General features: G+C 48.0%; 1 pseudogene; it reads right to left on the reverse strand.

The window, feature by feature from the left end:
• Positions 1–2,967: 2,967 nt before the first annotated feature.
• Positions 2,968–4,703, reverse strand: LOC140215285 (uncharacterized; annotated as a pseudogene).
• Positions 4,704–7,865: the final 3,162 nt, after the last annotated feature.

The following is a 7,865-nucleotide window of genomic DNA, read 5'->3' on the forward strand; positions in this document are numbered from 1 at the left end:
TTGCCTAAACCTCACGAAGACTCACCGAATTAACATTTAGGTGAGCTCACTCGAACTGTGCTCGCAAGAACGTACAGCAGGCAGGCTCACTTGGTTTATGAAGCATAAATCACTCAGGTAGGCTTACAAAGGGTAATCGAATCACGAGCCCAAGCTTACTCGCCGAGACACACGGTGATTTAGGCTCACATGACGCAGAATTGCACATTCGTAACCACGAATCGGAATCTCCAGCTCACGGTAAACGAGTTTGCTCGCTTAGGTGCCACGTCTGTGCATAAAAGTGCCAAATCAGCGGGATGCATTCGGGAACTACAGGCGGAACACGTTAGTGTTTGTTCTAGGAGGACTGGCACAAATGTTGAGTATTGTATTATTACATGTTGCTTTAGTAATGTCTTGATTCGTTGTAATTAACAGGCTATACATATCGAACCACCTGCACAAGTTACTTGGTAGCAAGTTTCCTTATCCTTGCAAATTCATTGTACAGTCAACAGCAAAAGATTGCGGGATGCGCGAGCGCTTGGCAAAGCGACCCTCCTCCCCTTCTAGCGTTGACCCCTGGTGTTGAGACCGACGCCTGCGCGCATGCGCGTCCCTCCGAGACTGCAAGCGTGCATGTTTCCGCGCTTCCTCCTTGCGCGCCGGCGATATCCGAATGTAGCCGCGAGGTAGCCCTCTTGCGATTGGCGCTGTGGCGGCTTTGACGAGCGAAACTGTGCGAAACATGTTTATAAGCGTGAACTTGGGGGCGCCACTGCGGCCGATTTTTGTCGAGTCACGAGCGCTGACGCATAGGGCCGGCCCGGTGGCGAACGCAACAAGTCATTCTTTTTTCTGGGCTGCACCTTTTCGTGGCCAATCTTCTTTGTTTCTTTCTTTTTACGAACGGTGCGTTCTACCGCAGAAGAGCGTCGCCTAATACGCGCTCTATAGAAGGAGACCGGCAAGACGAAAATGGACAATTGATTTCCGTTGTATAAACGAAGTTCTGCCCGCCGAAGCCGCCACGGCGCATATCGCAAGATGGCTACCTCGCGGCTACATTCGGATATCGCCGGGCGCGCAAAGAGGAGGTGCGGAAACATGCACGCTTGCAGTCTCGGAGGGACGCGCATGCGTGCAGGCGTCGGTCTCGACACCAGGGGTTCACGCTAGAAGGGGAGGAGGGTCGCTTTGCCACGCGCTCGCGCATCTCGTAATCTTTTGCTGTTGACTGTACATAAACCCTTTATGCACCAGTCCTCACGCATATTCTTCTCTTGATTCAGTAACTTGCCACCATCTGCAGACATGCTTGCATTTCGTCTCTTGAACTCAAACAGTTAATGTACAAACATAACCGAGGCCACTTAGGCACATTATAAATTTGCACAAGCTTTCATTCATTGGCACTCGCTAACATTACTGTCCAGTTCAGCACATTCAAGTTTTAACCACAGAGACTCACTGGAGCTCTCTAAAGGCCCGTTTATAGTCCGACGTTATCGGCGCGCGAGCGAGCGTCGTTCGCGGTCAGTCACGCTACGTCGGTTGCGCTGCGCCAGCCGAGATGCCATCCCCTCTATACTTCAACGCGCGCGCCGTAGGCTGCTATCTTCGTAGCATGCGCAGAAGGTTCGCCAAGTCGCGCGCCGTCCGCAAAAGCCGTCTGCGGAGTTGTGTTGGCGCCTTTTTCTTCGCGCGCAATGCATTGTGGTGCCAGAGTTCCGCCGACTTCGACGCGCGAATGGCTCAGGAGCCATATCGACGCCGGGCCCGTCGGGGCGCGTTGGAAGCCGCCGGTTACGTTGGCTGCGCCGGTGCGCCCGACTATAGAGGGGTCGTTTTCGCCGACGTGACGTAGCGTGCGCGCGCGCGGGCGTTACGTCGGACTATAAACGGCCCTTAACAGTCAAAATCATCGGTCGCTCTCAGTTTGAGCGGGTACACTCAGGATTTAGATAAGCGACCTGCTCTCACACTTCGTTTAGTAATACTGGAGTATGCCCGATGAAAAATTAGTGCGCTATGTTGTTTTATTGTAATGATGGCGTCTCTTTTTAAATGTGAAGGAAACAGCGCCTCTTGCTAATTTCGTGAAATCTCAAATTTTAAAGGAAAGCGGAGGGCTCAAGCTGCGGCAGTAACTGCGGACCACGAGTTCCTGGAAGAAAGATGGAGACATGAAAGTGCCCTTAAGGAGAAAGAACATGACATAGAAATGGAGCGGCTCGGCATAGAAAGAATGAGAATTGAGCTTAAACATAAACGCTGGGGAAAACACACGAATTGAGGCAAACAAAAACGGAACGCAAATTGCTACTGCGCGAGCGGAAATTTCAAGTGCAATTGGATTAATCAAGCCAGAGGGAGCAGCACTTAAGGTTTTACGAGACTACTCAGCAAGCAATATTTACTATTGTAGAAACACTAGCTAATAAGCTAGGCAAGTAGACAACATAGAATACTTTTTTCCACAGTCACCCATTAAAGGGACACTAAATGATAAATGATACAATTGAACAATATTAACAAACTGCTTCTTAGCACTACAAGATAAGTTATGCTTACTGTGAGAAGACGCTTAGTAGGCCAGAAAAGGAAAACGAAACGCCAATTGGCGATGTTGCCTTGAAGTTCCCAGAATAAGTGGCTGTGACACCGTGGATTTTGACAATTTCCTTTCTGTATTTAGTTCAATTATTTATCGCAAAAACTGGACTGCATTGCATTCCAAAGCTTTCGCTTCTAATTGCTCTTCTAATAGCGCATATTAATGGCATAGAGCTTTGAAGAATACTTCATCAGCTTAAGGTGCTGCAATTTTTCCCTTCGGTGTCCCTTCAATTTATTATTTCTTTCTGTTTTGTTCACAATGGGGTACATTTGGAAATAAAGTAAGAAGACAATTGCTTTCTCACAGATGGTTGATTGAACAAATGTACGTAGTAGCACCTCGAAGGTAGAGTACTTAGGGGGTTCAGCCTTTGTACCACTATTCAAAGTAAAACAAGTGTTTATGGAAGCTACATTAAACTGCAATTCAATACTGTCTGGCAGGCCTCAAGTAATCCATGAGAACAGGTGGCTCCACACCAAAATAAGTAGACACTTGGTTGCCATACATGCATGCATGGCAATTAGTCAGGATAACAGCTACCCTGTACATACGTGGCACTGCCTGAAGGAATATTTTGATTTTTTTTTAAATCTAGAAATGCAAATTCAGAAATTACCTTTCCAAATCCCCACTCAACCGCCTGCCTGACAGTACTCATTGACGTATTGAACTCCTGTTGGGCAGCTGTCAATGTTGCTCCTCCAAAGGGTTTCATCAACAGTGGGCGGAGGGGGTAGGCTGGATCGCCATATATAACAATTTGTTTGTCCTGGACCAATCCTCCACCTTCTCATACAGTTGGCTGTCTCGCAGTGTTCCTGCAAGCACAAATAAATATCCCACACAATTCAACTTCATTCAACACATTGCACACCATCTGATTACAAAAACTGTAAGTGCTCGAAGCCAAAGTGCTGCTAGAGGAAACACATTTTTTTTTTTTGCGTGTGGGCACTGATTCAAGTACACACCAACCTAATTAAAAATTAAATTATCGGGTTTTACGTGCCAAAACCACTTTCTGATTATGAGGCACGCCTTAGTGGAGGACTCCGGAAATTTTGACCACCTGGGGTTCTTTAACGCGCACCTAAACCTAAGTACACGGGTGTTTTCGCATTTCGCCCCCATCGAAATGCGGCCGCCGTGGCCGGGATTCGATACCGCGACCTCGTGCTCAGCAGCGCAGCACCATAGCCACTGAGCAACAACGGCGGGTACACACCAACCTTCGCAACCTTCGAAAAGCTTCACCACTCACCAGCATCGTGCTTTCATCCCGGGTATGGGCCATCCAGCTGGCAGATGAGTCCGTTTGGGCACATCAATGACTGGTACTTGAGGACATGTAGTCGCTTGTGTCCGGAGAAGTACAAGCGTTGGTCTTGCGAGGCTCGGCATATGGCGCGTGCTGTGCCGTCGATAAATGCCCAGCAGTTACTCAGAGCAGCACCTTTACGATGAATAGCCTAGGGGCAAACAATTTACGGTGTGATAACAGGCAATCAGGCATATCATTTCAAGACAATAAACAAGCTTGTGGGAACTTTTCTACGGAACCAAACGGTACAAAACAAATGCGTGACTTACCTCGCTCATTGCCTCCAAGTCTGAGTGTTTTAGCCAGGGGTGCATTGTCAGGTCACTCAGAAGACAACCGAACTTCTTCTCTATGTGGTAAAGCACCTTGTTTGACACGCTGGACACCACAGAATAATGCCGTCCAAAAAATTCTTGCAAGTCGCACAGCCTGTTTAGGTACGCGAGTCGCCTCAGACACATGCACAGGGCTTCCGATGCCGAGACGCGCACTCCCTGGGCGCTTGTGACGCACTCAGATATCTGCAGGGCACGGAAGAGCAGTGGAAAATCTGCTTTCTCGAAACGGAACTGTCATCTGAAAGTCTGGCACGAGATTGAATCGAGGTTCAGCAGGCCATTTCGCGACACATACGCCCTACGCGGCTGCTCTTTCTTACGCAACATGAGAGCCTCTATGTCCGTCCAACTGAGGTACGCGAGACAGTAGGGGTCCCAAAGAACGTTGGAGTACACCATGGTTGAAGAAAATCGCAACACCTACCATCCGAAAGGACAAAAAAAATCAATCGCGAGCACTTTGCTACGTGTAGAACGGGACGTTTTTCTGAGTGCACGTTCATAATCCGACTCGTATGCGTCTACTGTGCCGTATTCTGGCTAGGAATCAGGCTAGCACATTCGAATTGGCTTGGCTTAACTCTAGACAACAAGAGCTTTCATTTTTATATACGAGATGGCACTGTAGGCTTACGTACGTAGTGTTGTTTGGATTTTGTGACGAATGGACGGGCTTTTCGGGGCTCCGTGGCGGCGACGAAATCATAAGTTTTTCTGCATGCTTTGAGCTTGCTTCAGTTTTTTATTTGCCGATTTATTGCCTTTAAGTAGTAATTGGGTGGTTTTCTTTTTCTTTCCTTTTTTGTCTCTCGTATTTCGGGTGCGCGAGTGTGCTTCGTGTACATTTGTTTTGCAGGATGGTTAGAGCGTCCTTTCATGCCACGTGCTCCAACACGTGCAGCCGGGTGGGACGTTGAGTGTTTGTAGTCCTTAAATGGTAGCTTGGAAGTGGCAAGACAAATAGCTATTAGTGGTTTTACTGTGCATGTTTTGGTAGGAAAGTAAGAGCGTGGCCGCGTGATTGAACGCGTGCGAGAACGTGTAATACCTTCGCTCTCCGCGGCATTGATTGTTTTGGAAACAGTGGTGAGAGTTGCTTTGCGACATTTTGAGGATTTGGATCCTGTGCGTATGGGTCTTTGCTAAAAGGCACGCGCTCTGCATTGATATAGTATTATAGTATTTGCATCAGTGGTAACATTATTATAGTATTGTAGTATTTGCAAAAAGCCGTGCAATACATGGCGAGAAAGACGGTAAAGCAAGCAGTGCGCGGGGGGTCCCTCAAGGCAGATGAGGAGACGGATGAGAATGGAGAGGGCATCGAATCAACCGGCACACAATGTGATGTCGATACTAGGCTGCAGAAAATGGAGGCTTTCCAGGAAGAGCTTCTCAAACAGGTGCAAGAGCTCAAAAATGAGCTAAACAGGGAGTGTGATGCACGGAAGGTAGTCGAAAAGAGACTTGAAGCAGGCGAGGAAAAGCTGAACAGGGCCGCCATTGTGAACGAAAATGTGCGTGACACTGGAACGCAGACCCCCGACGTGACAGGCGAGGTGGGGTTAGCGAAATACGTGGAATGCATGCAGGGTGATGAAGGGTTCACTGGAAAGAGCGGCACCTACCTTGAGGCCGCCACGCGGAAAAAGCAGGAGCCCAGGGGACAATGCCCCTTGTCGAGTCCGAATCACGCGGAAAAGGACAAAGGGAAGCAGGGCGAGGTAGGAGAGAGTGAAGGGGTGATTATTGCTGGCGACTCAAACCTGGCTGGGTGCTCAAAAGCAATTGTGGAGAGGGTGAAAGGCGACAAAAGAGTGGCGGTCGCGACATTTCCAGGGCGCACACTGGGTTCTGTCATGGAGCGATCAAAATAAAAGCTCGCGGAAAATGCCCACGTGCGCAACCTTGTCATAGTAGCAGGTGGGCTAAATGACGTCCTAAACAGGAAAGGCCCAGGACTAGCCCAGCGCTTGGCTAAGGGGGTGGACGACTTGCGCGAGCTATCCCCTCAGGTGCAGATCGTGGTGTGCACGGTGCCGGAGGTGCCTGTACGTGACAGTCACGCACAAAGAGCCGTAATGGCTGATAATGAGGCAATATGGAAAATGAGCCGAGAGAAAGGCTTCGAGGTTGTCGAAGTAAACAGGGAAGTGAGAAGTTGTGGTGGTTTTAAACGAGACGGGATCTACTTCAATTACAGGCTGGCACGAGAAGTGGGCTGGTGACTTGGTGGTCGCGCTGTTGCTTTTGTAGGGGGCCCGCGGGCGCTCAGGAGGTCAGAGTAGATAGTAATGAAGAAGGTGCCCTAGGGGAACATCAGAAGAGCATCGCTGTCGAAAACAGAAAAAGGAGGAAAGCAAGAAAAAGAGCTCGCCATGCAATAGGCTACATAAACATGCAGGGTGACACAAGAAAGGAAAAGGGGGCAGAGATTGAGGAGCAGTTACATAGAGAACAAATAGGGGTGTATGCGGTTACAGAAACGCACCTTAGAGACTGAGAAGAGCCGCCAGTTATTAAGAATTATGTTTGGGAACGGTGCAACAGAACTAAGTCGGAAAGAAAGGGAGGGGGAGTCGGAATGCTCATCCATCAGGGAGCCAAATAAAAACGAGTAAATTCACAATGTCAAGAGCATCTTTGGTTATCAGGTACAATGAGTGGGAAAGAAACATGGCTGGGCGTTGCGTATTTGTGGACCGGAAAAGAGTGCACAGAGAAGAACAAAGAGTTAGTGGAATGCATAAGCGCTGATATTAAGGATTTCGGGAATGGTGCTGAAATTGTCCTATTAGGTGACATGAATGCCCACATACAGGATTTAGATGGCTATACCGACAATAACGGGAAGTCAATGCTAGACCTTTGTGCGTAACATAACCTCTTTATCGTGAACAAAGGGCCTAAGTGTGAAGGGCAGATCACGTGGGAAGTGGGAAACCGGCAATCAAGCATTGATTATTGTCTGATGACAGAAGGAATTCATGATAAGTTGAGAGAAATGGTTATTGATGAGGAAGTGCATAGCAGCATAGGGAGTGACCATAGACGCATCATTTTAAAAATGGGATATGTAGTTGGGAAAGAGAGCAAGGAGAGCAAAATGGCCAGTCCAAATTTGAACGTTGAACAAATAGCAAATATAGTCACTAGGGTTGAGGAAGAACTTGGCAAATGGCCAAGTAAAGAGTGGGAATATGGTGAGCTTCTAAGTGTAATAACGACAGAAATACGGAAAGAGAAACAACATGTTCGTTGGAAAGGAAGAAAGAAATCGAAAAGCTGGTGGAACAACGAGATACGAGAAGCGATCACCGAACGACAGAAAGCGTCTCGAGAGCACAGACAGGCAAAGAAGGTGCAGTTGCCGCAGGAGGAAGTAACCAGTAAATGGGAAATATACCGAGAGAAAACGTCAATGGTTCAAATACTGGTGCAAGCAAAATTGAAAGGTGAAAGTGAACGTTGGTTGTCAGAAATACGTGAGAAAAAGAAGGCCGAACCTAGAATATTTTGGAACCACATAAAATTATTAGGCAGGAAGTCAACAACAATGCAACAACATATCCTAGACGAAGGTGAAAACAGACTGGAAGGA

This window comes from Dermacentor andersoni, chromosome 1, assembly GCF_023375885.2.
Source record: "Dermacentor andersoni chromosome 1, qqDerAnde1_hic_scaffold, whole genome shotgun sequence".
Classification (NCBI taxonomy): Eukaryota; Metazoa; Arthropoda; class Arachnida; order Ixodida; family Ixodidae; genus Dermacentor; species Dermacentor andersoni.